Below are 6,645 nucleotides of genomic sequence, written 5' to 3' on the forward strand. Positions count from 1 at the left end.
TATTCAACAAGTGTGAACCTCTAAAGAACAGCATGGTAAAGAAAATGTTCTAAAACATAGGTTTTAACTTCCTAAATTAAGAGATGGGAGAAAAATCCAATTATATGAAGGAAAGGAAAAATTTTATGTTTCATATGTTCCTTTGACAAATATATATCTGGCTAAGAATGCCATAGAGTATTGTATTCTAAGATTGAAACACAGTAAAAACTAGATTAGGCTCCCTCCAAACTTTTTGAATGATTTTACTTTATAAATCTATAGCAGGATTTGTTGAAGAACAGATATGACCCATTTACCAATAAACATCTGTTGTTTTCATAAAGTAATAAAATTGGGATATGGATGTTTTCATTAATTAGTTTTCAATGCTGCATGCCCTGGGAGGTAAGCTAGGTCCTTATATACTCTTGGCTTCAATACCTCCTAATCCTTTGGAAGATGGGAGCCTGAGGCAGGACTGCAGAAACTATTGCTGGGATGAAAATCACTGCTTAAAGCTGGTTCTGACATGAGATTTACAAAAAATAGAGGACATTTCCAAGAACATGGGGAATAAAATATTTTAGAGCAGTGTAACTCTACAAGTACAGATATAACAAGTAGGGGCTGCGGATATAGCTCAATTGGTAGAGTGTTTGCCTAGCATGCACAAGGTCCTGGTTTTAATCCTCAGCACCACAGGGGAAAAAAAGCTGTGGGGCTGGGGTTGTGGCTCAATGGTAGAGTGTTTGCCTAGCATGTGTGAGGCACTGTTCTCAGCACTGCATATAAATAAACAAAGCAAAGTCTATTAACCACTAAGAAAATATTTAAAAAAGAAGACTCAGATGTGACAAGGAAACACGGGTAAGGGGTAAGAACCATAAGAGCACCAAATGTGGTTAAGGTAAAAGATGTTGGAATCATTTCTGTTCCACTTAGAAATAGGAGTCATGAGGGGATGAGAGGAAGGAATATTTGTGGGCATAGTTGTGGAAATGAATAGAATTTTCTGTGGTCTTGGCAATTTTTGTTTCAGTAGGAAGGAAAATGATTATTTACCATAGTAAATTTCTATAACTATTTTCAAAATATGGATAAATTTATACTTGAAAAATTTGCCTCACTTAGAAAAACAATGAGATAGAAAATCACCATAAATGGTGATTTGTTTTACTATGCTTTGATTAGGGCATGCACTGATTATTTTAAATTTAAATTCACATGTTATTTTGTGCATGGAGTGGCAGAAGAGGAGAAAAATTTGTGTGAGGAGAAAGGAGTAAAGCATATCTGACATGTCATATCATTGGTGGCTTTTAAATTCCAGTGCCAAATTTGTGAAATTTTTTTTAAACACTTTCTAGATTCTAGATCTACTATGGCTCTTTGCAGATAGGAATAATGTTCAAAATGAAACATATAATGTATCTTGCTCCAGAGCTACATGATGGGGTCTATAAAGGGTAAACATTTCTTACCTTTAAAACAGATGCTATTACAAAAATAGATTCACAGTCCAGGTGTAGTTCAACTCCAGAACTGTTTCTCTTATTGCTCTCTACAGGATTGCATATTGGCTGACTGCCTGGAGATGCCTCTTGTGAGATAGGAGTTTTGATTAATATAGTAAAACATGTCATTTGGGGAAGCAAAGGAAAAAAATGTCATTTCAAACATATAGTCAAGGGAAGGGTACTTGCCACTCTTGTTTGCCAGAAGTCAGTTTGAAAGCACTGCAGCATTGATGCCAGATGGATGGCTAGAAGGGTCCAAGTTAATTTTGAAGACCATAGAGTGGTGATTACTGGACTGTGGATATAGTGGTCAAATGACACAAAACTTTAGCTATACAGAAAGAATGAATTTAAGAGATTTATTATATAACACACTGACAATACTTATTGTATTATATTCTTGAAAATTATGGAGAGCAGATTTTTAGTGTTCTCCAATTTTGCTTGTTTTCTTTTTTTTGGTCTTCTACTTACATGAAATCTAAAAGCCATTTATGCCACTTCATAATTGTGTAATTTTGGGTAAGTTTCTGTGTTTTTCTTTCCTAATTTGCAAAGTAGCAATGTTGCTACTACCTTAACTTGTTGTGAATAATAAGTAATAAAATGCCAATAACAGTTTTTGTCACCTACAGATGCATGTGTGTTATAAAATGCCATACATCTGCTATTATGCTTGGAGGATACTGGATACTCAAGAAATGTTGTTTAACAGTGATTACTGGGTTTATCAATGAGCAATAACAGAAACTCAGTGTTTTCAAAAAATCATTCTATATGCAAATAATAAACATATCTTGATGCTTCAATAGTTGAAAAATATATACTGATGCTTCAATAGTTGAAATACAAATAAACCAGATTTTAAACCTCAGAAAGCTAAGATTGAGAAATCTTTTCATCTAAAGGCATAAAAGGAGACTTTAGGAGCAATGTGGAGTTCAAGAAGGTATTTGTGGGGGGGAATGTAGATTCTCTATAGAGCAAGTTCTAACTCATCTGAGCAGGCTTATAGTCCTATTCTTCAGACAGGAGAACAGATTATCACTTCCTTATGCTGCTGAAATTGCTAAATCAGATATTTAATTTTTTTGAATAGTAGAGGTATTTTATTATGGTTTACAATTGAATTTCCTCAAATATTGATAATGTTGAATATATTTTATTGTGTTCAACTTGTATCTGTAAAATACCTTTTTGAATTATTGATTCAAAACTTTGGTAAAATTTAAATTTTTGGTCTCCTTAGTTATAAATTATAAAAATTTTTAAAAAGTTTTTTATGATTAGTTGTTCAAAACATTACAAAGCTCTTGACATATCATATTTTATACATTTGATTCAAGTGGATTATGAATTCCCATTTTTACCCTGTTTACATATTGCAGAATCACATCGGTTACATATCCACTTTTTAACATACTGCCATACTAGTGTATGTTGTATTCTGCTGCCTTTCCTATCCTCTACTATCCCTTCTCCCCTAACCTCCCATCTTCTCTCTCTACCCCATCCACTGTAATTCATTTCTCTCTCTTGTTTTTCTCCGCTTTCCCCTGACTTCCTCTTATATGTAATTTTGTATAACAATGAGGGTCTCCTTCCTTTACCATGCAATTTCCCTTCTCTCTCCCTTTCCATCCCACCTCTCGTCCCTGTTTAATGGTGATCTTCTTCTCATGCTCTTCCTCCCTACTCTGTTCTTAGTTGTTCTCCATATATCAAAGATGACATTTGGCATTTGTTTTTTAGGTATTGGCTAGCTTGACTTAGCATAATCTGCTCTAGTGCCATCCATTTCCCTGCAAATGCCATGATTTTGTCATTTTTTAGTGCTGAGTAGTACTCCATTATGTATAAATGCCACATTTTTTTTAATCCATTCATCTATTGAAGGGCATCTAAGTTGGTTCCACAGTCTAGCTATTGTGAATTGTGCTGCTATGAACATTGTTGTAGCAGTATCCCTATAGTATGCTCTTTTAAGGTCTTTAGGGAATAGTCCAAGAAGGGGAATAGCTGGGTCAAATGGTGGTTCCATTCCCAGCTTTCCAAGGAATCTCCATACTGCTTTCCAAATTGGCTGCACCAATTTGCAGTCCCACCAGCAATGTACAAGTGTACCCTTTTCCCCACATCCTCGCCAGCACTTGTTGTTGTTTGACTTCCTAATGGCTGCCAATCTTATTGGAGTGAGATGGTTTCTTAGGGTGGTTTTGACTTGCACTTTTCTGACAGCTAGAGATGGTGAGCATTTTTTCATGTACTTGTTGATTGATTGTATGTCCTCCTCTGAGAAGTGTCTGTTCAGGTCCTTGGCCCATTTGTTGATTGGGTTATTTGTTATCTTATTATTTAATTTTTTGAGTTCTTTGTATACTCTGGATATTAGGGCTCTATCTGAAGAGTGAGGAGTAAAAATTTGTTCCCAGGATGTAGGCTTCCTATTTACCTCTCTTATTGTTTCTCTTGCTGAGAAAAAACTTTTTAGTTTGAGTAAGTCCCATTTGTTGATTCTTGTTATTAACTCTTGTGCTATGGGTGTACTATTAAGGAATTTGGAGCCTGACCCCACAATATGTAGATCGGAGCCAACTTTTTCTTCTATCAGACACAGAGTCTCTGATTTGATATCAAGCTCCTTGATCCATTTTGAGTTAACTTTTGTGCATGGCGAGAGAAGGGGATTCAGTTTCATTTTGTTGCATATGGATTTCCAGTTTTCCCAGCACCATTTGTTGAAGATGCTATCCTTTCTCCATTGCATGCTTTTAGCCCCTTTATCAAATATAAGAGAGTTGTAATTTTGTGGATTGGTCTCTGTGTCCTCTATTCTGTACCATTGGTCCACCCGCCTGTTTTGGTAGCAGTACCATGCTGTTTTTGTTACTATTGCTCTGTAGTATACTTTGAAATCTGGTATTGCTATACCACCCTATTCACACTTCCTGCTTAGAGTTGTCTTTGCTATTATGGGTCTTTTATTTTTCCATATGAATTTCATTATTGCTTTATCTATTTCTACAAGAAATGCCGTTGGGATTTTGATTGGCATTGCATTAAACCTATAGAGAACTTTTGGTAATTTCGCCATTTTGATGATGTTAGTTCTGCCTATCCATGAACAGGGTATATTTTTCCATCTTCTAAGATCTTCTTCTATTTCTCTCTTTAGGGTTCTGTAGTTTTCATTGTATAAGTCTTTCACCTCTTTTGTTAGGTTGATTCCCAAGTATTTTATTTTTTTTGAAGATATTGTGAATGGAGTGGTTGTCCTCATTTCCATTTCAGAGGATTTGTCGCTGATATACAGGAATGCCTTTGATTTATGCGTGTTGATTTTATATCCTGCCACTTTGCTGAATTCATTTATTAGCTCTAATAGTTTCTTTGTAGACCCTTTTGGGTCTGCTAGGTATAGAATCATGTCATCTGCAAATAGTGATAATTTAAGTTCTTCTTTTCCTATTTTTATGCCTTTAATTTCTTTCGTCTGTCTAATTGCTCTGGCCAGTGTTTCGAGAACTATATTGAATAGAAGTGGTGATAGAGGGCATCCCTGTCTTGTTCCAGATTTTAGAGGGAATGCCTTCAATTTTTCTCCTTTCAGAATGATGCTAGCCTGAGGCTTAGCATAGATAGCTTTTACAATGTTGAGGTAAGTTCCTGTTATCCCTAGTTTTTCTAGAGTTTTGAACATAAAGCGATGCTGTACTTTGTCGAATGCTTTTTCTGCATCTATCGAGATGATCATATGGTTCTTATCTTTAAGTCTATTGATGTGGTGAATAACATTTATTGATATCCGTATATTGAACCATCCTTGCATCTCAGGGATGAATTCTACTTGATCATGGTGCACAATTTTTTTGATGTGTTTTTGTATCCGATTTGCCAGAATTTTATTGAGGATTTTTGCATCTAGGTTCATTAGAGATATTGGTTTGTAAGTTTTCTTTCATTGAGGTGTCCTTGTCTGGTTTCGGAATCAGGGTGATGTTGGCCTCATAGAATGAATTTGGAAGAGCTCCCTCTTTTTCTATTTCCTGAAATAACTTGAAAAGTATTGGTATTAATTCTTCTTTAAAGGTTTTGTAAAACTCCGCTATATACCCATCCGGTCCTGGGCTTTTCTTGGTTGGTATTCTTTTGATGGCTTCTTCTATTTCATCCATTGATATTGGTCTGTTCAAATTGTGTGCATCCTCATGACTCAGTCTGGGCAAATCATATGACTTAAGAAATTTATCGATGCCTTCACTATCTTCTATTTTATTGGAATATAGGGCTTCAAAAGAATTTCCAATTGTCTTCTGTATTTCTGTAGCATCTGTTGTGATATTCCCTTTTTCATCCCGTATGTTAGTAATTTGAGTTCTCTCTCTTCTTCTGTTCGTTAGCATGGCTAATGGTCTGTTGATCTTATTTATTTTTTCGAAGAACCAACTTTTAGTTTTGTCAATTTTTTCAATAGTTTCTTTTGTTTCAATTTCATTGATTTCTGCTCTGATTTTAATTATTTCTTGCTTTCTGCTACATTTGCTGTTGTTTTGCTCTTCCTTTTATAGGGCTTTGAGATGAAGAGTGAGCTCATTTGTTGGTTTTTTCTTTTTTTGAGGAATGACCTCCAGGCAATGAATTTCCCTCTTAAAACTGCTTTCATTGTGTCCCATAGATTCCAATATGTTGTGTCTGTATTTTCATTTATCTCTAAGAATTTTTTGATTTCCTCCTTTATGTCTTCTGTAACCCATTGATCATTCAGTAACATATTGTTCATTTTCCATGTGATGTAGGATTTTTCCTTCCTTCTTTTATCACTGATTTCCAGTTTTATTCCGTTATGATCAGATAAAATGCATGGTATTATCTCCACACCTTTATATTTACTGAAGTCTAGGTTATTGATTGTAATATTGAGTTCTATAGTTTCTTTATTCAACTTTTGTTTGGAGGATCTGTCCAATGGTGAGAGAGGTGTGTTGAAGTCACCCATAATTATTGTGTTGTGGTCTATTTGATTCTTGAACTTGAAGAGAGTTTGTTTTATGAACGTGACAGCACCATTATTTGGTGCATAAATATTGATAATTGTTATGTCTTGTTGGTGAATGGTTCCTTTTAACAGTATATAATGTCCTTCCTT

This window comes from Marmota marmota, unplaced genomic scaffold (genome assembly GCF_001458135.2).
Source record: "Marmota marmota marmota unplaced genomic scaffold, marMar, whole genome shotgun sequence".
NCBI classification, from domain to species: Eukaryota; Metazoa; Chordata; class Mammalia; order Rodentia; family Sciuridae; genus Marmota; species Marmota marmota.